Source organism: Lissotriton vulgaris, chromosome 10 (assembly GCF_964263255.1).
Source record: "Lissotriton vulgaris chromosome 10, aLisVul1.2, whole genome shotgun sequence".
Classification (NCBI taxonomy): Eukaryota; Metazoa; Chordata; class Amphibia; order Caudata; family Salamandridae; genus Lissotriton; species Lissotriton vulgaris.
In genome coordinates this window covers 871,627,662-871,655,098 of record NC_141698.1, presented here as the reverse complement: position 1 = coordinate 871,655,098, position 27,437 = coordinate 871,627,662, and positions in this window count along the sequence as shown.

Below are 27,437 nucleotides of genomic sequence, written 5' to 3'. Positions count from 1 at the left end.
AGTACGCGATACTCTTGACTAACATGGACCCGAAAACTGCTTGGCAGAAAGTGAGCCTCTCCTGAAGCCCGTGGGGCACCCTTTGAGGTAAGGCCAACCTTTTAGCCTGTTTAATCCAATTTTTCGGCTCATGACAAAAATGCTAAACGTGCTGGTACTGATTCCCTCCTCCCCCCCTCCCTCAGGTAACTGAAGCCTCACCGTGCCATAGGGAGACGCCCCTCCGCACCCTAAACAAAATTAAAGGTATGTCCCGCAATGCTCCTGGCCGATGTGACTGTAGGGCCATTCCTGATCTTTGACTCTAAATCGTTACTTTGGTTTTTAACGTTTTTTTAGACTGAAATACGCCTTCACTCAGAACAAGACATTGAGAACCATCTGGCTACCATTCAGGTACAATTTTTCTGAAAAATGCACAAGATCCTAAGAGATGAGGCACACTATTTGACACTGAAAGAGTGTTTTTTTACTTTACACACAGGCAGATAGTAATGGCAAGGCTCTGAAGATAGTATTGACAAGGCCCTGAAGAGAACTCGTAATTCACGTATGAAGTTCGAAACGCGTCGGCAAGAAAGGGGATAGAAATCATAATCATCCATAAAAAACAATTAACACGACCGGGATCCAGTGTTCTGTAATGATTATTACAATTCATTTGTCGTGATATCTCCTTTCATGTGTGATTTTGTCCATTATTGTCCAAATAACAATTTTTCATTACTGGTTACTGTAATTTTTTGTGGAATTGTCTGAATACAGACGTGAATGCTTGGCTGTGTATAGTATATGCACATGTTGACTTGTTGATTTGTCTCATCGTTTTCATTTGTAATATTGTGTTCAAACTGGTATATGTATATGTCATATTTGTAGTGTTTTTTGTCTGACATGCAAATCTTTGAACATTTTGACTAATTGATGAATCCAAGGTACAAATAAATATACCAAACACCTCTAACTCAAGTAGATGTGTTGCTTATAACTAAAAGCTTGTTTAAATAAGCAGTGGGGGGGCATTTCTTTCATGTAAAACTGTATTTCAGGTCCAGCCTTCCCCATTCTAAGGACCGAACTCCTTCATACTAAAAAGGATGCCGAGTCGCAGCGGGCGTTCCTGCAACGTCTGTCGCTCCCCCAGGTCTCTGGCGCGTGGAACACCCAGTTGGAAGCGCCGATCTCGAGGGAGGAAGTTCTCTCCGCCATTAAAAACTTGAAATTACATAAAGCCCCTGGCCCGGACGGGTACACTGCGGTCTTCTACAAGACATACGCGAGTGAGGTATGCGATTTTTTGGTTGCTCTCTTTAATGACATGGCGACGTCCGGGGTAAACGCAGGGACCCTGGCGGAGGCGATGATTACGTTCTTGCCGAAACCGGGGAAGGACCCGGAGCAATGTGCTTCATTCCGTCCCATAGCCCTACTCAACGTTGATGCTAAACTATATTCGGCGATACTGGCAAGCCGTCTCCAGGACCTGCTACCGGCGATCATACATCCGGATCAGTCCGGTTTTATTAAAGGACGCCAGACACACGACAATACCCGTAGGGTGGTCCATCTTATTGAGAAGGCAGACAGGTATCACATTCCAGCTGTGCTGGTGGGCCTAGACGGGGAGAAGGCCTTCGACCGTGTGGACTGGGGCTTTCTCTTTCACACATTGCAAGCATTCGGTTTCTCCGATAGGTTCATCACCATGGTAAAGGCAAATTTCTGTAGCCCGCGCTCGAGAGTGGCGGTGAATGGCCACCTGTCGGCCTTTTTTCAACACTCGCGAGGTACTAGACAAGGGTGCCCCCTCTCCCCCTTGCTATTCGCGCTCAGTATAGAGCCTTTGGCAATAGCAGTGAGGGAACACGAAGGGGTGAAGGGGATACCGTTCACGGGGGAGCAACACAAAATCTCTCTCTTTGCGGACGACGTCCTGCTCTCGGTAGCTGATCCTGCTAGCTCTCTTCCTTGTGTGCGGGATATCCTGCTGGAGTTCGAGGGGGTGGCCGGTTTTAAGGTTAATTATGGCAAGTCTTATGTTCTGAATTTAACCTTATCACAAGCCGAACTTGCGCGGGCGAAGGCTTCGACACCTTTGGCTTGGGCATCGGACTCGATTCTTTATCTGGGAGTCCATCTGACCCCCACGGTGGGCAGGTTATTTACGGCCAACTTCCCGCCCCTGCTGGCTAAGACGCGGGCTGAACTGGAGAAGTGGAAGCCCAAATTCCTGTCCTGGCTCGGTAGGGTGCACGCCATTAAGATGGTTCTTCTTCCCAAATACTTGTACCTCTTCCAGGCCCTACCCATTCCACTGGGTACCTCGTTCTTTCGACAGCTCAAAACGTTGATCCTAAACTATGTCTGGCAGGGCGGTCGGGCGCGTCTTTCATTTGCACTTCTGCGACGGCTGCGATCTGACGGAGGGGTCGGCCTCCCGGACCTACATCTCTATTATAAGGCTGCCCAACTCAGAGTCATGGTGGAATGGTCACAGCAACTCTCCGAGAAACACTGGCTACATATGGACCGAAGCGTGGCAGGTCGGTTCATCTGGGATTTGGCCTGGAAGCCGAAGCGAGATCGCCCAGTGAATGCGTACATCAGTACGCCTACGGGAACTACACTGAAGGTGTGGGACACTTTGGTAGGGGATGAGAGGTGGACGACCTTCCCATCTCCGTTCACCCCATTGCATTTCAATCCGGCATTCCCACCAGCTCTCACCGAGGGCCCCTTTGACGCCTGGAGAGAGGGAGGATGCCGGGCGCTGCTCCACCTGTTTCATGGCCCTGATCCCCTGACCTTCAAAAACTGCGTGCGGGACTACCAGGTGCCGCAATCTGATAAATACAGGCATTTACAACTGCTTCACTGGGCCACATCACCCGGAATACGGGAGGCAGCCACGAGGCCTCCCTCCAAATTCGAGGCTTTCCTGCTAAAAACGTCCACCATGAAGGGAGCCATCTCCTTCTTATACCAACTGCTGCTTCAGTCCGCATTATCTCCTAGGCCGCGTTACATGGAGCAGTGGGAGGAGATGGTGGGGAGGGATATCACCGATGGTGAATGGACGGCACTATGGAGGGATTTGACCCAATTCAACCATTCGATCCTCCTGAGGGAGGCGCATTTGAAAACGCTCACACAGTGGTATATGGTGCCGGCCCGGCTCCATCGTATATACCCTACTGTATCGGATAAGTGTTGGAGGGGCTGTGGCCTACTGGGGGACTTCCGCCATATCTGGTGGGACTGCCCAATCATCAAACCATTCTGGGATGAGATCCTCTCACATATTAAAGATATTCTACGGTATCCTATTGACAACTCTTTGGCATCCGTGCTCCTGGGCCTGAGGGATCCCAGTCTTGAGCACCAAACACGTGCGGACAAAAAGATCCTATGGCTTTGCTTGGGTGCTGCCAAGCTCACATTGGCAGCAGCCTGGAAACGGAAGGAGGCACCGGCGATTTCACTCTGGCACGCGAGGCTGTGGAGGCTCCTGAGTCTAGAGAGAATGGCGGACATCTTCCTCTGCAATTACAAAAACTTTAAGCACATATGGGGTCCCTTGGTGTCCTTCCTATCTACTGGTTTGCCCTCTGCAGTATGCCCAGCGTCATTGAGGACCTTACATCTCTTTCAGCTTTAAGTGTGCATGATGGATGACTGGGGAATGTGTGTGGCGCCGTCACGGGGGGTAGAGGGTGGGATGTGGGAGGTTCTGTTTTGTTCTCTTCGGGCTGCAATCGGGATACCTGTGCCTATCGGACGAGGCCACTTTTTTATCTACACCTTTGTGCCTCTTGAACTCTTCCCAGCTTGATTTGCGGACACTTCCAGCCATGGAGCCATGTACAAGACTATCCAGGTCCTGCGCCTGTTAGGGCTCATTGTCTGCTCTTTCTTTAAGCATTGTATCATTGTCTCGTCCTGATCTACTATTTTTCCCACTGTGTGGGATCATCTGCGCGCCCGATGCGGTGTAATTTGTTTATTGTTCCCTTTGTGTACTGCAAAATAAAAATTTTACAAAAACAAAAAAAAAAATGACAAAAGCACAATATCACATTTCAAAGTTAATATGCACAGTAAAAGATATAATTTAAGATGATTGCACTACTGTGCCTGCTATACTTTTTCGGGAGACTCCAGCTTTGGATTCCCCGTGTGATATTCAGGTATTTGGATTCACGGACTACTTTGTTTATATTTAGACTAGGTTGCAGGAGAGTAGCACTGGCCATGATGCAGCGCTCCATAGCGATGGGCGGTATAGCAGTCGCGGATTTTGAAGCATACTACATAGCAGTGCAGCTTAACTGGCCGATCCAATGGCTGGTGGCCAGGAGAGACCCTGATAGAACGCAAACCCCATTTCCCCGACATACTCGGACATTACGAAAATACTGCTGTGCATACGGAGGTGGTCAGAAGGCGACACAACAGAGACCAAGGTAGTGATTAAATGCTGGGCTACTTGCAACAAGTTACCTACAAAGTCCCATACTCTCCTGACTTACCTATAGCCTTGCTTCGGCAACTGATACACTGGGGAACTGGACGGGCCTAGAGAACTGGAAAGAAGTAGGAGTAAGAGAGATGGGGAACCTCTTCCGAGACTCTGAAATGCTTCCCTTTGATGACCTACAGGCTGAATTTGAATTCCCTAACAGGCATTTTCTGCTACACACAGCACTTAGTCTGGAGTGAGAAAGCATTGAGGCATATGGAACCAGAAGCATTAGACTGGTATCGTTGATAAGCGCTATCAGCAGGCAGACTTAAAACGGTCTCTTGCCTCTATGGGGTGATATGTTGTGATGTACAGAAACTCCTTGAGCGACTGCGCCTGTAGTGTGAAGAGGACCTGGAAAAACTGAGCCCTGAAGCAGACTGGGGGATCATAGTGGAGAGGACCCCAAAGATCTCCAGAAATGCTCAGGTTAACCTAACTAATTGTTATGTTCTGCATAGGGCATACCTGACCCTAGCGCAAATTGGAAGATATCTTCAGAATAAAGCAGCAGCCTGCCCCCAAACGTGGATAAAGATAACAGCATAAAATGCACATGTTCTGGGACTACCCCACCCTGAATGCATTCTTAACATAGTGGCAACCATCATTGAGAAAGAGTTCCCACAAAACCTGTGGCACTGCTTGTTGGGTTGGTTCCACACACGGCCAAGACAAAAGTGACAGGGAAACTTCAGGATTTTGCCTATGTCCTAGCTAAGTGAGAGATCACAAAAAATTGGATGTCACCTAGAGGGCCAAGGATAGGGGTATGGCAAAAGGGAATTAGAAAAAAATCGGCAAGCTTAGAAGGGAGAACCTTCTTACTAGAAGCAAGAAGAGGTATAGGCACACTAGATAAGGCAAGACCATGGGGGCGACTAGTTGATACATTGTGGGAGGACGACCGAAAAACAGAGGAGAATAACCCCTCGGCCCCTTCGCCGACACAAGTAGGAAATAAATTGACATTGTGAATAGGAGTTAGAGAAATGTGTTTGACACTTTTTCAATAAAATAAATATATATCGTTTTTTTAATTTAAAATCAATTTTCTTAGCAGTTCATAGTACTTTCTTTTTGGGTGATCTCTGCCCCAGTGGCCGAGATCTAAAAACACAGGTAAAACGTTCCTACATGTAACTTTTCGGTGTCCCCACCACCTTATTTCAGGATGTGGAGATTCCTAAGATTACATCTATCAGCCTCCTTCTATGAGTAAACTTAGACCAAGGTGTAGATCTACACCAGATGAGTTATATACACTTTAGTTAATCTTTGTGAATGAAACCCTTTATTTATTTTAGTTTAAGGAAATCTAATTTCTTGTGTAATTTTGGGAAGTGCTGCTTGTTTCATAACTTTGCAATGGATGCTGATGACAAACTAATCAGGATCTTATTTAAGCAAAGGGGAACGGATTCGTCCTCTGTGTTTACTTATCAAACATGCCAAGATACATTTGGGTCTGCGTTGAACTGTATACAAATAAATGCACAGAACAAAACACAATTAAAACTAAAATACATTTCCCTCACAATAATGTAGCCATTCCAAAACGCAGAATGAAGCAGATGGTCTTAATGGGTAAGTGCACGCATACAATTAGATTTATAAAGCGTTCTTGATGAAATACAAGGCAAATAATTGTAAAAACGCAAGCGACTGCCCCCTTCCCCCCAAAAATGTTAAAATATTCGAAAGAAGCAAATGACACAATGAAACAAGAGCTAGGGTAATAAATACTATTTTACTTAGTTGTCTTCTCAAATTAAGACTCAGAAGTTCCAGAGAGCAAGAGGCCCAGGTGAGAGGCACCACATCTAATTACGTCAGGTAGGAGGGGACCCAACCTTTCAAACAAGCGAGGAAATTAACACATTTCTTTAATTAAGATGCCTTAGTGTTCTATTTTATGTTGATTTAGTAGTAATATCATCCTTTGTAGCTGTAGTAGAGTTGATATTTCACATACAATGTCACATATTTATCTAGTGTAATGTACTTTCAGCGCAAATAATGTGGACTTGTTTATATGTAACAAAATGTCAAACCACTACATGTATGTCTAGACCCGAGAAAGAAAATTAATAAAATGATATATTATCCATAAAAAGTTATGGCATGAAGACAATTAGAAATGCACAAAAAACCTCCACCTTTACACCAGAATACTTTATTGTTGCTTTTTACTGTAAATAAAGCCTCTAGCAGTCCTAATATGTTGACACTCTTGATGGAAGGGAAAGAGACTTCGCTTGAGGAATGGAATTGACAGCCATGAATGAACCATCTGCTATTTCGAATTCATTACAACAGTAAATATGGTCTGGAGAACAACTAGGAGTTCCCAGCTGGTACAATCAGCATTGCTTCTCTGCACAACAACTGCCAGGATATTTTATTTTGTTAGTTTAACTTTACTCAGATTTGGAACATAGACATGCAATTGGAATTTTTGGACAACTTTTAAAGAGTTGACTTTCTGCTTTCTTCCTGCTTTCAGTTTTTTGGCTTGTTCTTCTAATCCCTGATGCCTAGATTTTGAAACTGAATATCTGTTTGTCCCAAAACACTCAGTTTATTGAATTGGTCTACAAAAAAGGTTGCTGTTGTAAATTCTCTTTAGCAAATAAGATGTTTTTATCTATCCGTCTTTTTAACTATGTATCAGTTGTTCAAGGAAAACTTGTTGATCATGGCGTCCATTAATGTTATGAATGTTATTCACTAATCTGATTAAACACCGTTTGTAAATAGAGAATGAAAAATTGTTTGTTTTAAAATTGTACTTTTATGGGTTTTGCTACTATATGAAAACCGTATAACGGAACTTTGATTGATTGATTGAATTGGTTTATTTATTTGATTTCCTTAGACAGGTTATATGGGAAGTAGGGGCAGTGTTAGTTAAAGTGGTGCATCACCCTGGTTTGGGACTAAATGGATATAAAAATGGGGGGCACAGGTGCGTAATGGGGCTATGTGTTCCATTGACATAAAAAAAGTCCTTTATTCTGCTCCCTCTACTAACTGCAGTAAACACAAGAGATGTGTGGGATACTTGTATTGACCCCAGTCGCTGGTAGTCACTCCGGCTACTACCCAGTCCATAATTTTCCCCACAATGCCCCTTAGATTGTACCTAGCCATATACAAACCAGCTTTGATCGTGTTTCAGTAGGAACATTCCGCCCAAACTAAACTCTAGGTCCTCTCTGAAGCAGAACACCAGCAACCCTAGATCAGTTTCAACCTGGTTGGGACGTGTCAGTCGGGTGTAGCTTGGTTCAAGTAGCAGAGTGAGCGCTTTGGATTGGGCATGGAGCCCAATTATTATCATATGGCATGGCCTTTGAGCACTGCGTATCATTGGTATGGAGCTTCAACATTAATATCACACGCTGCTTCTGAACACTCTGAATCATTAGAATTTATTGATGCTTACAAGGAGCCAAGATCTCTCATTTGAGAACACTGGCATGCAGCATTTATGAACAGTACAAACTCCTTAAATTGCCAACATTTAGCAATCGAAATTAAATATTTTTTTTTTAAACTGTTCGCCAGTAAATAATTTTTGATAACTGACGGAGAAAAAAATGAAGAATGCAAATATATTCTTGTACAAATACAGGCAAGCTTTATGGTTACATTCTTTGGTGGCCGGTATTTGCTATTTGAGAGGGTTCATATGACTGGCACCACTTTCAAATTACTGATAATTTCTAAAAGCATTATGGGGCATATTACCAAGCAATAGCGATAATTATCGCTATTGCTTGGTTAGAGATAAAAAATTATCGCCGAGCTGCGGCGATTTTTATCACAGATAAACCTTGGTATCACCAAGGTTTATCGCAAATGCGATAAAAATCAGCAATAATGCATGAATATCGCTGAAAAGTCAGTGATATTCATGCATTACCGAGCTAATGCTCTTAGCCATGTTATCCACCTACCATTGGATAACATGGCTAAGAACTGCTCAGGGGCAGGTGTTAGCTTTTGGAGATATTTGCGCTTTGCGCGAATATCTCCAAAAGCTGGTAATAGGAGATAGCGATGTTAGCGACTGTTTCCAGTCGCTAACATCTTGGCACGCCCACTTTGCATGTCATTAGTGATAAATATCACTGACATACAAAGCGGGGCCCAAAATGGTCGCTATCTCCTACTAGCTGTCGCTCACTGGTGTTAGCGACAGCTAGGTAATAGGGAGATAATTTTATCTCTGCTTTCTTGGCTTTTAAAGCCAAAAAAGCGGAGATAAACCCCCTTGATAATATGCCCCTATATCTTTAAGTTATTTCAGAGGTATGGGATTTTGTTCTTTGGACACATGACACTTGAACTAATTTCCCCCAACTAGCTAGTAGAGCCACTAAACTATATAGGGTCACATTCACAAAGGTAAACTTACACTTTTGTGTAGGTTGACTTTTTGTCAGTATTCACAAACAAACGATTGATAGATTTTATGATTGCAGAAAACTCCCCACATGAAAATGTCACAGCACCCAGTACCCACTATTACCTCTACTATGAGACCTCGCTACTTTAGCGCCGTGATATCCTCTTGGATGAATGTTGCGCTCTATAAATAAAATAAATAAATAAAGATGTTTTATTAAAAAATTATTTGAATATCATACCTCTCCTCTTTTTACTTTGTTACACTGATCTCTTTAACATCTTCCATTAGGTGCCCTAAATATTTACAACTCTGATTGCATCTTCTTTCCCAGTCTTCTGCATGTGTTCTACCGCTCTCTCATATTACTTTTTTTCTTTTTATCTGCTGTCTGTCACTCAGCTGACACTTTTACTGTCAGTCCACTATTGCCTATTGCTTACTGGAACTTCTCCGGTCTTTCCAATAGTCACTCAACTGCAGTCTCTCTTATTGTCACTCCACTGATGTCTCTCCTGTTGTCACCTCATTATTGCCTCTTGCTGTCATTCTTATGGGCTGTTGCATTATTTCCTCCAATATTATCAGCCTACTGTGCTCTCTATAATTGTCGCTCGACTGATCTTTCTTTCTCATTGTCACTCCACTTCTGCTTGTCTCCAACTGTTGTCTAATTTGTCATGTCACTTTTCTCATTTTCACCTTACTCTGCTATCTCAATTTCTCGCTGTCAGTCCACTGCACTCACATTCTCAAGGTACATCTCTTGCATGAAAACATTCTTCTTGAATTATCACCAAAAACTTCCTTCCCAATGATTTTGCGTGTATGAGTCTGTGTGGATCTGTGCTGGTTGTTTAGGTTTCTTCTTTACTGTGCGAATCTGGTGGCATTTTTGTTACTCTTACTGAACAGGTGTTTGAGGTTTGATTGATGAGTATTTGTCTAGAGGTGTCTGATTACAATTGCAATTGTGTGCCACATCACAATATTGTGGGCTTTTATACCTTAAACTTTTGCAGAATCATCATGGTGTGAGTGAAAGTATAATTTCTTCAGCAAATCAGACCACTAGACAAATAAACTTCACTTTACCTTAACACAAACGCACTGTCCCATTTTCTTGTCTAATTATTCAACACCATCTATGCAAATACAATCCAGAGACATTTGGAGAAAGAAGAAACAGTGATAATTAGACTTTCTTCGAATGAATAGATCCCAGTACAGAAATGGAAAATCGGGTTACATGATGCCAACTGTATCCAAGCTGGAGAAAATGCACCATGAGCAGACAAATATCAACAATGAAAATAAACTGTTAAGAAGTTCAGCTTGACTGTGTGCTATAGACCCTATGGGGAAAGGATGTGCACATAGAGAAAAGCACAGTACAGTGTCGGAGAGGACTTCCATCTTAGTCCGTATGGTGATTGCACAGAGATGTGGTCTATTTAAAGTTCTTCATAAAACATACGTTTACACCTCATTGGAATTTATTTAGGCGACGTTGAGTGTGTTTCCTCCGATCTCTGCTCCGGACTCCCTGGCTCTAATGGGCAATTTAAAATCGGGTTCTCCCCTTGACCCATGCCCGGCTAAATTTCTAGCGAAAGTCGCGGAGGTGATCAACCCGCTGGCTAATCCGCTTTTGAATCTTTCGCTGAGGCTAGGTGTGGTCCCGCAAACCTGGAAGCAGGCGATGATGATCCCTTTGCTTAAAAAATCTGGCCTAGACCCGAAGGCCCCAGTTAATTATAGGCCCATCTCTTTGCTGCCGGCCCTCACGAAGATTCTGGAAAAGCACGTTCAAGGCGTGCTCTCCAATTTCCTTGAATCTAATGAGATCTTGCACCCCACCCAATCGGGCTTTCGTCCCCATCTTAGCACTGAGACTGCGCTCCTGGAGGTTTCGGAAACCATTAAAGGGGTTCTGGACTCTGGGGGCAAAGTCATGCTGGTGATGCTAGACCTGTCGGCGGCTTTCGACACCGTTCCCCATGATGGTCTCCTCGCAAGACTTCGCGAGATAGGCATACGGGGGACGGTGTTCGACTGGTTTTCTTCCTTTCTTGCCGGCCGCCGGCAAACGATCTGGGCCCCGCCTGATTCCGCCGTGATGCCGCCTCTGGGAGTCGGGGTCCCTCAGGGCTCTATTTTGAGCCCGACCCTCTTTAACATCATCATGACCCCGTTGGCGGCACTGGTGGAGTCGCATGGTGCCCAGATCGTATCCTATGCGGATGACACCCAGCTCCTCTTCTCTTGTTCGAGAGGAGGCGACTTTGATGGGGAGAGTATTCGGGATTGCCTTGGGGCTGTTTTTCATTGGTTCCATCTAAACAGCCTCAAGTGCAATTCCGACAAGTCCGAAGTACTTTTCTTTGGGTGCGACACCGAGCCTGACTGGCAGACTTGGTGGCCACAGGATATGTTCCCTCCTTCCTGCTCCTCTCAGGTTGCAAAGAATCTGGGGGTGAAGCTGGATAACAGGTTAACCTTGAAATCGCAGATCCTGGGGGTGTCTGGCATGTGCTTTGGCATCCTTAGGATGCTGCGGAGGTTTCTTCCTTTGTTATCCGTGGAACATAGGACGCTGACAGTTCAGGCTCTGATTGGGTCCAGGTTGGATTATTCCAACATTCTCTACCTGGGCCTTCCCGAGTACCTGCTGCAGCGCCTTCAAGTGGTGCAGAACGCCGCGGCCAGGGCTATCTTCGGCCTTAGTAGGCGCTCCAGTGCCTCGGGCTTGCTGGTAACGTTACATTGGTTGCCCATTCGCAAGAGGATCGCCTTTAAGGCTTTGACCTTGGTCTATAAAGCTCTTCACAAGGGGGGAGCTAAGTACCTCCAAAAGAGAATGGTCTTTTATCATCCGACCAGGTCTCTGAGGTCGGAATCCCTGCACCTTGCTGTCGTCCCTCGGGTAAAGAAAGCGCGCCTTGGTGGGCGCTCTTTTGGATTGCTGGCATCTCAGCTATGGAACTCTCTGCCGCTGGCCCTGCGGGGTGCCACTAGCTTATTGGCTTTTAGGAAAGGCCTTAAGACGTGGCTTTTTACTCAGTAGCCGTTCTTTTTGGTATCTCTGGCTCACTACTCTTTTAGTCTTTCATTTGGTGTTATGTTATTATGCTGCAGTTTTCTTGTCTTTTCCAATAAAAGCGCCGGGACACTCTTTCTGAGTAGCCGTGCGCTATAAAAATGAACCAATAACATAACATAACATAACATTAGAATATAACTAGCAGCAGAAAGGGGTTTGGGGCAGCATTTGAGGCTTGCGTGCACTTCTGTCCCCGGCCCCCCTCCCGCCCGTGTCCCGGAGATCCTTACCTCAGCCGCCGGTCCCACTCCAGGCGCCCCGCCCGCACAGGCCACCTCTCTCCAGGTGCCCCGCCCACACAGGCCGCCACTCTCCAGGCGCCCCGCCCACACAGGCCGCCACTTTGCACAGCAGCAAGCAGGGCCGCGGCAGTCCTCCCAGCAGGTCACAATCTTCAGCGCCATTTCCGGAAGTGTTGCCAGGGAGGGCAAACGCAAATTATGTCATCACGCAGACGTCGCGGCCGGCGCTACTTGCAAGGGACTACTTTATTTTTATTTGTTTTTTTTTTAAACAACGTACATTTTTTATTTTTAATAGCCTATGTCCTTCTGCTTGCCCTGAGGTTTTCAACGATGTCTTGGGTGTTTTGATTGGTGGTGTACATTTCGAGTGTACTTGGCTCAAAGGTTTGTGTTCTCTCTTTATAATAGTAGTGTAGATTGCACCTTATTGTTCTTTCTATGTAAATTCAATCTTGAAATTATATTTTGATCAATAATATAAACCCATAAAATACTATTGTAGTGCCTATGGTAAATGACTGCATGGGCTTTTGTAAGCTGATTTGTGTAGGTTCTGAGAGGTACGGTGGTAGTCTGACCAGGTGTATTTGGTCAGTGAGGAAGGAGCAGATCCAGTACAGCACTTTGTTGTGGTCACCGACATCATGGAGTCTTGTGCTCAGGGTGCAGTGAGAGAAGGTCGCTGAGAGGTTCTAGAGGGTGGGGGCTGTGGTTTTGCCTTGGTCGAGGATGAAGCACTTGTCATCAGTGGCGCCAAGGAGGGCAGTCTCTGTGCTGTGGTTGCTTTGGAAACCAGATTGGGAGATGTCCATGTAGTAGTTAGCTTCGATGAACTCAACAAGCTGGGCATTGATGGCTTTTTTGATGACCTTGGCTGGGAAGGTGAGCAGTGAGATTGTCCTAAAAATTCCTCAGGTCTGTTGGGTCAGCGGAGGGTTTCTTGAGCAGGGGGTTGATCTCAGAGTGTTTTCAGTCACCAAGGAATGTGGCAGTTTTGATGGAGCAGTTGATTGTGCGGCTTACCTCGGGTGCGATGGTGGTGGCAGCTCTGTGGAAGATGTGGTGTTGACAGGAATTTCATGGGATTCCATTTTCAGAGTCTTTTTTGGGCCATTTTGAATTATGTCAGGACTTCAGTGTGATTTATAAAAGTATGTCTTATATATATGTAGGTGGCAATAAAGTACTGAAACCAGTCCTTGCAATCCATCCTTTATGGACATTTAATGTCTGCAGTGGGCGGCCTCTGGTTGTCTGCAAAGGGAGTAAGGTCAGTGGTCTCAATGTTGTACACTGTACAGAAGGGCTACGCAGCATTGACATTGTTCACCTTACCCTAGCATTGATGGAATGGGGTGGCAGCAAGGCTTTACAAAATCTGCCTGTGACAGTTTGACCACATCCCACATCAGTCCTAGCGGTGGTGGAGAGGAGTGGGGGGGGGCAGCTTGTATTAAACAGTAAATTGAAAATACGATAACACCACAAATTAACATCTTACCCAGAAGGTAAACGTCAGCAAGAAATCTAGTATTAAAATCTTTGCATACTTGAACAATAATAAAATTATATTTTATATTTTATATTTTTTTAAAGAATGCATATCAGGTTTTGGGTATGCTCAATCATGGCATTGTGTTTTTTATTTTTTTTGAATATGCCATACAATATGCCACACATGTTTTTGTGTACAATATGTTTTATACTTTTTTATGTCTGGCATCAGCCAAGACCATTTGATTTTACTAAAATCATATGTGTGATGTAATTACTTAAAGGGAATGTCAAACATCTCTCTTCTTTCATTGGTATGTTGCTGTGGCATTCACACTTTGCTTTCGCTCACTACAGCATACAACATGGGGCAATGGGTCCGCCTACTTAAACCACTGGTTAACTTCACTTTGAGAGACTTCATTCTTCTCTTTCACAAGGAGCATATCATTACATATCTTTACACAATGTAGTTTTCTTCAGTGCCGGTGTTTGTGTTTAGTTTAAAAATAATTTATTGTTGTCTTTGTTTGGTGCCTAATGTGATAGCAGGATGCTTTTGATGTGCCCACATGCTACATTCCAGTGTTATCATAGCCCATCGGCTCCTAATGCTGCTGTAAATTCTTTTGGAGTGGCCTTGCTTGTTTATCTGACTTCTGCTACTTCACATCAGCTCATATGAACTCTGAATATAAGCTAATTTGAGTAACCTACCTATCTATGCAACCCTGTCCTTCTTTCTATGTTTCTTTTTTCCTGCCTCACTTCTTTCTAACCTTTTTCCTTGTTCCTTCCGTAATTTATTCTGTCCTTCTTTTTCTCTCTTTCCTGACTTCTTCCATTCCAACCTCCTTTTTTTCCTGTATTCATTTTTTCCTTTCTCACTGATTACTTTCCTGCCTTCTTTTTTCCTTCTTTCCTTCTTTCTTTCCCCTTTTCCCTCTTTCTTTCTTTCTATCTTTTGCCTTCTTTTCTTCTTTCATTATTCCTTCTTCATTTCCTTCTCCTTCATTGTTCCTTCTTTTTCTCACTTCTTTCCCTTTTCTCATGCTTTCCTTCTTTTCCCTTCTTGCCTTTTTTCTTTCATTCTTTCTTTCTTTCTTCCTTTCCTTCCAACCTTTTTTCTTTTTCCCTATTTTCTCTATTTTCCTTTTCTGTCCCATATTGTTTCTTTACTTCTTTTGTATTCCTTTACCTTTTTCATTCTTTTTCCTTCTTCTTTCATTCTTTCTTTCCAACTTCCCTTCTCTTCCTTCTTTCCTTTCTGTTTTCCTTCTCTTTTGCTAGCCTTCAGGCAGGTTCACATGAACTCTGAATAGAAAAAAATCAGTGTGCTTTATCTTTGCAACCATGTCTTTTTTCTTGACAAATTGTTTTATTTCTTTCTTTTATGGTTTCATTCTTTCTTTCTTGGCTTTTTTCTTGTCTTCTTTCTCAAAGGCAAAAGACTAGCCTGCAGTACCAGACCAACTGGCATTTAAGTGCTGTGTCTAGCCAAAACCTTTTGATTCTACTTAAAATATTAATATAACATACTTACTAATAGGGCTTTTCAGCCATTAGTTTGTTGTTGGATCATTCACATTTACTCTGAAAGCCCAATTGCCTTTGTAGGATGTACCAACATTTTATTTTTACCTATTTTATTAAGTATTTAAAGAAAAACAATTTGTGCAACATTGCATATCAAATAGCTGCCAAAAGGGCCCTCTCAGCTTTCCAGAAATATATTCTAATAGCTATCATTACCATCGCTCAATAAAACCTATGTTTTGCAAAACCTGATCAATTCAGCCACAAATCAAGATACAATTCTATGCAACTGCCACAGGCCTAATTTAGAACATGTTGGAGAGGGAACTCCATTGAAACAGGACAACAGTTTGATAATGGTGGAGAATACTCCCTCTCCACCCTGGACAAACTTTTGCAATGGTGTAAGTACCATCAGCGAATTAGCTATAGGCCAGCCCACCTAATTCAAATGGGTGGAGATATAGCTGTTTTTCAACTCCCTTCACCATCAGGAAAACCCTGATCGTAAGGGGCACTGAAAAGTTCTCAATACTCCCCTCTCTATGAAAGGAATCTTCCACAGTGAGGGGTGTATTGTTTCTTTTATTTTTAAATAGAAAATCCTGGTTTGTAATGTTGTTTTTTAAACTTTTCTGTCTGACTCCGTCATGTTTGATGGAGCTGTCTGGCAAGGTAAAATGCATTGACAGGAGCCACCGTGATGGCAACCAAGGTGATAGAGTAATTTACTCAGTAGCCCTGGCAGAGGACAAGCTGACCGTCAAAATTTAAACTATTTTCTAAATTTCTACATGTAGCATTAACTGAATGTCACACACTTTAGGCACTGTTAAAAATAATAGGGAGTGCTAACTTCCAGTGCCTGCCTCTTAAGAAAAGGTCTGCTGCTGCACAGCTGGGGTGAGATGTTACACATGAACACACTCAAAAATGCATGTGCACATATCTACAGACTGAGACTACTGTCTAACTCAGCCTAATCCAAAACAGGAAAGGAGCCCCAAGCGAGTGTAATTTTAGGTCTGGGACAAGGAGAGAAACAAAAACAAAATCCCACTTGACCTGTATTTTTACCTGTATGCCTATGGAGTGATGTGTGTTCTGACCTACAAGACGCTTACACCATATACATACTTACTTATGGAACAAATTTTTTATTTTTTTTATTTTCTATATTTCATCTAACATAATGGTATCAATAATTACTTTAATCGCATGTTGACAATAGTTTTACATTATTTTCAAAAACAGCTTTTGTAAGATACAATGTAAGAAACTCCTGTACATGTAAAATAGTTGAAACCACATCCTACAATCCATTCACTCATGCATTCATCAAAAAAGAACCAACTATCATACCATACATACAAGCCAAGACCCAGGACCTCCACACATGCACAAAAAATATACAATGGGAAGAGATGTTCAATTTTAACCAATGCGGTGTTGTGAGCTGGAAACACGCTTGAAAATGGTAGATACATGTTTCGGTGTGGAAATTTTTTTCATCGAAACACCTTCATCACAACCACACAAAATGGGGCTACTTTTAAGGGTGGCCTATGGGGTTGAAACAGGTATCCAGGTCTGAAAAGACAGATATCCGTTTATGTATGCTCTTTCTTGATTTTTCATCTACTCCTCCACTCCGATTGAGCCCTCCTAACCGTCAGACTTGATTCCAATTGATCCTACTATCTTACATTGTCTGATGCATTTGTGAGTTTCACAATCAGAACATCTTTGACGCCTCTCAGTAGTTGCTTAACTAAATACTCCAATGCGGAATGGAACATCCAAGAAGTGGTCCAACTGTACGTGCCAAACGTGCAAAAGGGCTCCATAAACAACTTTGTGGTTTGAATAATTACGGTGTGAGTACTTACATCTGCACTAATTTACTGAAAAGTGTGAGTGCATCATTGTAATGCAGACTATGAGAGAAACCTACACCAAACTATAGTCTCACTATAGTTGGGTTGAGACTAGGTTAACACACCCTTATTATGATGAAAAGTGATCCTGAAGGCATATCAAACATTAATTTTAACATACCTGTACTCCTAGTACATCAGGATCTGTCTATAGACACACCACCAAAAGGAGTGTTTTATCATTGGGTTAAAATTGTATAACGTTTATCCTAAAACTATTGCACTGTTTCTCCAGGCTAACTTTAGATAGTTCAGTTAAAGTGCTACTTTACCCTATGTACAATAGATGACTTTTTTGAAGATTTTAGGAATGCCAACATACCTTCCACAGGAAGAACATGATACACTAATTTAACACAATGAGGATGATGATCTAAAAAAAAGTAAGACTTTTTCTGTTTGTTTATTTCCTATCTTTTCTGCCAAGTCTCCTTTTTCCTGAATGCTCTGTACACTTCCTTCATCCATATGATTGAGAATCAAATCAAAGAAACTGGGCAAATGCCATGGCCTGTTCCTAAAACATTGGCCTCACCTGGGTGCAGGGGGATGTGAGTCCGGGATTTTGTTTCCAACCAATCCCTTTACCTTACCCGGTAGAACCAACATCCAATGCACAAAGCCTTTCAGCATACACCGTTGACTGTCTGTGCCCTGCCTCTGAGCTGCTTGTATGTGTTGTACAGAGCCTTTGGTAAATCTCATCAGACATCTTATTTTTCAATATTTTTTTTAGATATGCTGAAATATACAATTAAGTTTGCAAATCAATGATGGTGCCCTCCATAGCTTCTGGAAGCCTCTATACCACCATGGATCCGTGGAATACTCTATTCTCAGTATAGATAGTGTGAATCCCGTGACTGAAAATAAGATTTTTCGTCCTTTGCAGTTAGATATCTTTCCTTCTGTCAATGTGCAAGAGGCTTCCTGGGATCATTGCTTTCCTAGAGTCACCTTACGCCATGATATATTTTATACACATGGAATCAGCGAAACATTCCAAAATGGCTGCTGCAGTATAATTGTGTTGTTCCATCAAGTCAATCAGATTAAACACCTCTACTGCAAACACTGGTATCAAACTGAACAGCAGGTTAAAATGCTAATGGTCCACTTAGAATAAAATATTTTAAAAGAAGTATTTATCCGTAGATCATATACGAACTGACAGTCACAATATGCAAAATCTGCTTAGCAAATTTTTATAAGGCAAACATCTTAAAAATTACAGAACATATGTACAAAACGACTTGATAACAATTTCTGCCTCATGCCATGTTCAGTGTAATTTGTGCGGCGTTTACGTGCTTCAGCAGAAACAAAGAGTTCTAGGAAATGAAAGTGGGAATGCTACATGCAGGTCATCCATATTAACTCTGCCCTCCTTGACTAATATGCAAGAAAATTGAAATGAAGAGCCCAAGTTCGACAGCTCAGTGGTTCCAAATTTCGTGCAGATGGTGCCAATGTAATTAGTAAAAACAAAAAGGTCTTAACTGCAACCTTCTCTTTTAAGAAACATATTTTGCTCTTTCTTAATATTGCCTCAACCCGTAGCGTTTACATATGTTGGCATCTCATCAATGTTTGCATTGATTTCTTTTTTCATTACTTAAATGTAAATACTGGCGAGCGTGGGAGCACTTCCAATAACTGCTTCTAAATGATTGAAAATACACTGACCCAAGCTGTTCTTAGCAAACACCACATGCCACTATCGATACGTTTTGATTGCGATGCACTTCAACGCATGACGTTTCATGATAGGCACTCCAGGTACACGTGATGAAAATGAATACATCTGCCAAATAAAGGTGTACTTCTCATTTCACACGGAGAAGCCACAGGCATTTTTCTGAGGCTTTGCCGAAAAAGCCTAAAAAACTGATGAAGGCTCATGGCTGGCATGCTCTAGCTAGAGGCATATAAGACACTAAATAAATGTGGTGAAGAAAGTATGCAGCAACTCCGTCTAGAGCAAAAGGAAGGAGACAGACCAGTACAAACAACGATTAAATAAATAGGTATTTGTTTTCGAGTTGAAAGGGTCCGTCTTCGAGCTGAATGCGTTTGGTGTGTAAGTGTTCTCATGACTGTGAACTCCTGTCCTGATTCGTAAGAGTTGGGGGGCATTCAGTGTAAAGCAAATGGGACATATTGTGTGGAAAACTTCTTAAGAAGAATTAGAGGTTTCAGCCATTTACAATGAAAGGACGACATAACTTAGTACCTCCCGAACATCTTAGGCAGCAGTCTCCATATAAAAAGATCAAGAAAGCAAAGACGTAGCCATTGGGTTTGTCTTTATTGTGCTAATGCGTTCTAATACAAGCATGCACATACCTCCACCTGCAGTGGCGGCTCCTCCGCTAAGGCTGAGAAGCATCGCCCCACTGTAAAAGGAAAAATGAAATGATAATAACGTATCGTTATTATCATTTTATTTTTCATATCTCAGTAGCGGGGTGGGGTGGGGCGGGGCTGGCCAGAGCAGGTGGAGGAGTGGTGTACTCTCCCTAAGTGCGCATGAACCGTTTGGCCAGCCTTCTTGGGCCAACCAAACAGTTAATGAGCACTTTGCATGTTCCCCACTAGGCTGCAGTATAGCATAGTGAGGAACAGGCACAGGCTCCCTGTCCCCGTCTGAGCGCCGAACCATGGCGCTCAGACCAATCATAATGCTGCATTGCTGCCATGTGATTGGCTCAGGGGAGCCAGCTGGCCTGGACAGGAAGAAGGAAGAGGACGACGACGCAGGCAGTTTGAAGTCCCTTTTTCATTTCATTTCATTCCTCCGCACCACCCCGCCCAGTAGCAGCTGACATAATCTGAAACAAATGCAAAAAGAACCATAAATGGACAGAATGTCAAACAATGTAAAACATTCACCCCAGTACAGAGATCTGGGCATAAATACATCTTTTGCTCCCCATACAATTCTCGTTTCAACCCAACCATATACAAATCAGTCTTGACCCTGTTCACTATGAGAACAGTGCAGCCCAAATTGCCAGGACAGGTACTCCCTGTACCGGAAATAAGCATCGTAGGACCGGTTCCAGGGTTTAACCCATCATCAACCAGCTAAGTTGACTCTAGCGTTATTGAGAGCACAGACCCACATCTGGGCATACCCACCCCACTCGGGGTGACAAATACAAAAAGAACTAGGGTGGCATGGTGAGCAAAAGAACGATGGATTTTACCCTGATCACTTAACTGGGGGTGACTGTTTTGATTTGTGCTGCATTCCATCCATCATTTGTGTGCCTTTTGCTTTCTTGCCCAAAGTGCACTGGGAATGCACCAGATGTGGGTCCTGGGCTCACTGTGCCACTGGATTCAAGCTATCCTGGCTAATGAGGGGTGAAACCCCGAAACCAGTCCTTGGATGCTTATTTACGGTCCAGGGGGGGCCTGACTGGGCAATTCGAGCTCGACTGTTCCCATGAGGAACAGGGTCAATACTTATTTGCATATGGCTGGGTCTAAACTGGGGTGGCATTGTAAGCAAAAAGGACAATGGATTTAACCGAGATCTCTTGACTGGGGGTGAATATTTTGATTTGTTCTGCATTCCGTCCATCATTTTTGTGCCTTTTGCTTTCTTGAAGTAATTGGAGACAGCTGCTCTGTCAGGCCAGACCATACCATTTGTGCAGGTTTAACTTGGGTACCAGTAAAAAAATATATAAACATGTTGCAAAGGTTATGTGGGGAGATGGCTACTGAGAACCACGCCTCTGAGTAGCCACAGGTGACCCCATTGCTCCACCCCCAGAAACGGCGGTGCATACCTGGCATACCTGATTGATGGCGTTTTCATGATTTCTGGCAATTCAGTGATTCCTGCCTTGTTCTTGTTCGGGTGGAATTGTTGCGAAATTGTTGCAGGCTTCTTGCGGCTATTATTCCGGGAGATAGAGAATTCGGGTCCCACGGGCTGCTGGTGAAGGCGGAGGTGGCTGGCGGTCTCTGTGCAGCCGCGGCTGGTGTCGGCTGCCCTGTTTGCCCTGATTGCGGAGGTGATTTGCTTTCGAGAAGAGGAAAAGAGGAAAGGACCCGTGCGCTGCTAGAGGAAGTCGGCAGTTGCTGTGCTGTGGGCGGCTCGTGTTTGATGCTCTGTTTTCGAGGCGAAGGCGGAGGCTGAGATGGAAGCTCGCTCGCTCTTTGGGACGCGGGACAGAGCGGTTTCTCTGCAGCTGCGCTGTTGTCTCTTGGCTGTTTTTTGTATGTGGCCAAGGCTTACAGTCTGCCCCTGAGTTTATCAGATTGGGACATCCTGAAACAGACATTATTAAAGAAGCCGGAGGAGGTGACGTGGAAGAGGTGAGCCTGGGAGATCTGGAGGGGGTGATCGCCTGCTTAGTAGCCTCAAGTCCTTCTCCACAAGCCCCTCGTGTGGTATATAATTTGTGCGGATAAAAGACTGGTATCCTTGGTATCCGTGGTACCCTGGAAAGCAGATTATCTTAAGGCTGTTAAAGATCAACAGGGGAGGTGGTGTTGGGTTACGTGTTCTTTCAAATCACATTGCAGCCCTTTAACATGTGTGAGTTTCTATGCACTTGTGGAGGATAATGCTAAAGTATATGAGGAGCTATACCAATCATTGACTCAGGTTCCGGGACATATATTTGTGAGGGGTGATTTTAATATCTTGATGAATCCCCTTATAGATTCCTCAGTGCATGGGAAAAGACAGATAAAACCTAAGTCTTTTAAGGTCCTGCAAAATTATGGAGCAATGATAAATCTGTGCAACCCCTGGCGAGCAGCGTTTCCTTCGGAAAGTAAATTTATGTGTGGATCAGAACGGTTTTGCTCCTCTTCTCGTATTGCTTTTTTTTTATTTCTCAGTGCTTACATTTTTTTCAACAAAAATTTTTTTACAACGGATTTTCTGATCATGCAATGCTGGCACTGGAAATCCACTTAGGGGTAGGGTTGAGACTTCCGAAGTGGTGGGTTTTAATAAACAATACTTTTATGATGCGGATTGGGTGAAGTTTATGGGTTCGGAGATAAGAGTTCTTGATTCTGAATACTCACTCCGCCGCTCCAAATATAGTATGGGACTCACTTAAGGCATTTGTTCGGGAGTTAATAATGTGAAAAGACGCAGCAATAGCAAAAAAATGCTAGGTCTGATAAGTCAAAATTGGAAGATAAGATTCAAGCACTCCATGAGGTCTTTATATATAGTCCCTCTGTTCTTAATAAAACATATCTTGAGCAGGCCAAGCCATGCTCTGTATATTATACTCAAAGTAAAGCCTTTTACCAACAGTCGGTCAGAAGATGTATGAAGAAAGTAACTTCACGGGCAGAGCAGGCGGCTGCGAACCAAATTAAGTCACTAAACGGTCCTTTGACTGAGGATCCAGGGAAAATTGGGGACATTATACTTACTCACTATGAGAACATTTATGGTAAACTTCAGATGGTGGATGACCACTTCCTTGAAAAATTCCTCCATGAAAATCCACCTCCGATACTTTCGGAAATGGAGAAAGGTTTTATGGTTAATCCCTTTCATTGAAAGAGCTGGAGGAAGAAGTGAGGGGCCTACCTAATGGAAAGGCTTGTGGCCCAGATGGGCTCCCATCTGAATTTTATAAAGTTTTCTATGATTCATTCTCAGAATTTTTTCTTCGTTTGATTCATTCCTTGTTGGAAGGAGGGGTAGTTCCTGAATCCTTTAGACAGGGGAACATAGTGAGTTTTGTGAAGAAGGGCAAGAATAAGAGGGACCCTAATTCTTATCGTCCAATTACGTTGCTTAATTCAGATTACAAAATTGTCACTAAACTTTTATCTCTCAGGTTTAATAATTATGCGGCGAAGTTGATCCATATGGATCAAAATGGGTTTATAGCTGGCAGACAATTAGCTACTAATACCCACTTTCTGTCAGAGGCCTTTGATTATTTAGAGATACAGAAGATACCTGCCTTAGTTTTATTATTGGATGCCTAGAAGGCTTTTGACCTTGTGGTCTGGGAGACACTGTTTACGATCTTGCAGTCTTTCACTATTCCGTTGCAGATTATATTGTTGATTTGGAATTTGTATGAGAATGCCGTAGCTGATGTAGTTATCAATGCGGCCGTGGCAGGGTCATTGAAAATTAAACGAGGCACAAGGCAAGGGTGCCCTATATCGCCAGTTCTGTTTGCTTTTTTCATCGAGCCCTTGGCAATAACCATTCGGAACTGTGCTGATATCTGCCCCCCAATACCATCAATATCAAAATTAAAACTATATGCAGATGACATCATGCTTATAATTAAACCAACAGTTGAGGTTCAAGCCAAAGTCTTAGAGTTGTTTGCAGACTTTGAAGCATTAGGGGGATATCGGATAAAGGAAAGACCGAAGTATTACAATATGGGAGGGTAGCTTTAGATCTGCACCCTGACATTTATAATTCTGTCAATAGCAACCCAAAGAGATATCTAGGGATTTTTTATTCTGAGTATATTGACGATTTATATCAATTGAATTTTGTTCCTCTTATTAAGAAAGTTCAGGTGTTGTTTTCTCTGTGGAGTATGCTCCCTCTGTCTATTTTGGGACTAGTTGCTTTAATTAAAATGTCTGTCCTTCCGTTATTTAATTTTTTGTTTTCTTCAATACCAGGCTCCTTTTTTACTCAGGTAGAGTCTATGTTTACAGCTTTCCTCTGGGCAAAGAAACCCCCACGTATAGCACTCAGCACTTTATATGAAGATTTGGATCAGGGAGGGTTAGCCCTTCCAAACCTTAGGGATTACTATGATGCCTATTTTGCACAATATTTGTCCAGATTTAAGCCTTCACCACAACCACACTTTTACTGTAATAACTTTATGAACTTAACGTGTAAAGAAAGCCAAATCCACTCTCCCTTGCTGATGTTTAGATCCCCGAAGCTGGTACGATATGAGTGCCTTCTCTGGTTTTTCAAAAAACGACAGGCTTTCTTAAAAAAATAGTCCATCCCAGCAATTAATTCAGCTACTCTATTAGAAGGAATCCTGCCCTTGGCAGGGGTAAGACAGCCTTTCCATCTGGCATCAAAATGGATGGCAGTTGGGTATATTAAAGTGTCAGATTTTTTGAGGAATGGCAATTGGGTGACAGTAGCAGAAATGGCACAATTTATCTCAAATGACTTTATTTTAACAAATTCATATAGTAGTTTATATAACAATTTTGTAGAAACAGATGCTTTTTCTCTAATGGATCATAATCAGTTAGTTGATGAATTATTAGTTAAAGCATCAGATAAGAAACCAGGTGCTTGAAAGAAATACCTAGCTTCTATAAAGGGTGTGGATCTCGAGTTAAAAGCAATAAAAAAATGGGCAGAACATGAGAATTGTGATATGTCATCTCACATTTGGTCAACTATCAATAGGCTCAATTTTAGCTCATTGAGAGGGGCAGATTGGCGTAGGATGTTGTTTTTTAGCAAATGGTTATTGTATCGAACTCCGTACTCTTTGTCGAAGATGTATGCTAATCAGTCTTCTCAATGTTTTTGTTGCATGAACCATCCATCTGCCAATTGGTTGCATATTATGTTACGCTGTCCAAAACTTAATGAGTACTGGGTAGATCTATTTGCCTATTTGGAACAGGAATGTAATATCCAGCTGGAAGTGAATGATAGGCTAATTTTATTTGGTTTTGATCCTGACCTTTCTTTTATGGACCCAATGATTACATTTTTGTATATAGCAATGGCAGTAGCAAGGTCGCTGCTATTGCAAAAAGTGGCGCCCGAACTTGATCCCTTCGGTCCTGGAGTGGGGTCAATAGATGAAATTAGTTAAGAAAAGTGAATACATTTTTACACTACGGATGAGAAGCATGAAGAAATTTAATAAAATATGTGATACCTATTTCGACTAAAGCTAGGGGGGGCGAGAGACTGTTTTTATGATGTGGCAGGACGGGCTGCGGTGTTAGATTCGATCAATGCTTTTATTGTGTATATTTTTGTATCGGTCCTGACTGTGTATAGTGTCAATATATCAGGAATTGGTTTAAACTGTCTTAGAGGAGAAATATCTTGTTTCTTTTGGTGTAATGATGCAATATGTATATGTTTATGTTTTAAAAACTCCGGCTTCAATAAAATAAAAAATAAAATTTTAAAAAAATGTAGCAAAGGTTATAGGTTTTCCTTTAGTGCTATAATAAAGTAAAACCTATTTGCTTTGCCAAATGTTTGCTACAATTTGTATACAGGTACCAAAGTTAAACCTGCACAAAATATACTCCTTTTTATGATCTGACTTGACAGTGCAGCTGTCACCAATTATGTGAGCAAGACCAGAAATCCCACATCCCACATCTTGTTACCAGGAGTAGATGTTTCGATTGGGCAGAAAAGTGCCACCACAAAAAAGTGCTTGCCCTCTTCACAGCTGTGATCATTTTGTTTATCCAGCTGACTGAGTTTGCACTTCCAGGGGTACACACCTGATCTTATAATGCTATTAAAGTGTCTTAGATATCTAAATAATCTGTGGTGTTTTTCTCTGCCAGCAGCATAGATAGGGGGAGGGCAGTCATTAACCTACATGGATTTTTAAGGTTGGCTTGACAGTGCATTAATAAGACAGGCCTATTGACATTGCTTGCCCAATTTTATGCCTAGAGAAGCTTTTTGGATGGATCATCGCACTTTTTTCTCTTTGGAAAAGTTAATGCATATAGATTCCAAGTGACTTTCGCCAACAGCAATTTGCCACGTAGAGCTTTTAGTTTTAGTTCTCCAATTAGGCGTGTCAGCTTACAAATTATGGTAACTGATGTTGACCTAAAACTAGGAGTGGCTAAAAACAATACACATGACAAGGGGCCCCTTGGCAGCTATGTTTGTCAGAACCGTGGGGCATATTATCAACAACTAGCGATAATTTTTGTCTCTAACTTGTTTAGAGACAAAAATTATCGCCGCACATCGGCGATTTTTATCGCAGATAAACCTTGCTATTAGCAAGGTTTATCGCAAATGCGATAAAAAACGGCCGCAATGCATGAATATCGCTGAAAAGTCAGCGATATTCATGCATTATCGAGCAAATGCTCTTAGCCATGTTATCCACCTCCCATTGGATAACATGGCTAAGAACTGCTCAGGGCAGGTGTTAGCTTTTGGAGATATTCGCGCTTAGCGCGAATATCTCCAAAAGTTGGTAATAGGAGATAGCGATGTTAGCGACTGTTTCCAGTCTCTAACATCTTGGCACGCCCACTTTGCATCTCATTAGTGATAAATATCACTGACATGCAAAGCGGGGCCCAAGATGGTCGCTATCTCCTTTTAGCTGTCACTAACTGGTGTTAGCGACAGCTTGGTAATAGGGAGATAATTTTATCTCCGCTTTCTTGGCTTTTAAAGCCAAAAAAGCGGAGATAAACCCCCTTGATAATATGCCCCCGTGTCCTTCAAATGTTTCAAATGTAAGCAGTATGTTCATCCAAGGGCCCAAACCTATTCAAATACAAGCATCGCTAAATGCCTCAAGAATACAATGTTATGAATAAAATTGTATTAATATACACTGATTTACAAATTCCCCTCGAGATACAATTGTGAATATTTTGTATTAATACACCGCTTCATGTGTTCATTGACTCTGTTTAATTAAAAATATAAATCATGAATATATATTATAAAAGAATCTCCGTAGAAGAAATGAAGACGGTAAAAGTCCATTAAGATTCTGGGTGAACACCTACTAGCGCTTGCAGCACGATCATCTACTTCAAAAATGTAAGAACACTGACACTAAAAGAACATAGCACATAGCAAACAAGATCGCAAGACCAATGCATTATTGTGGAAAAATAAATATGCAAGTTCAAATTTTGGGAGAAAAGACGCAAGCTCGTAAAACATGCAAGACATTTGTTTACAATGCTGGCTAGAGTCTGCGGCAAAAGTTGGTGAAGTGAAAATAATGCAAGGGGAAAAGGTTACACAAGACTGCTATTTAGTTGTGTGAACGGCAACCTGAAATTATGCTTGTGCATGTGCCTAGTTTATTACGTTTCAGCTTGTCACAATCAAGAGCTTGAATGTTATGCAAACATGAAAAACGAGTTTTTGCAAAAGAAAGTTTGTAAACTATTCACATATTTTGATGGCGTGCCTATTTTTCTAATTCTGCATTAATGTACAGTT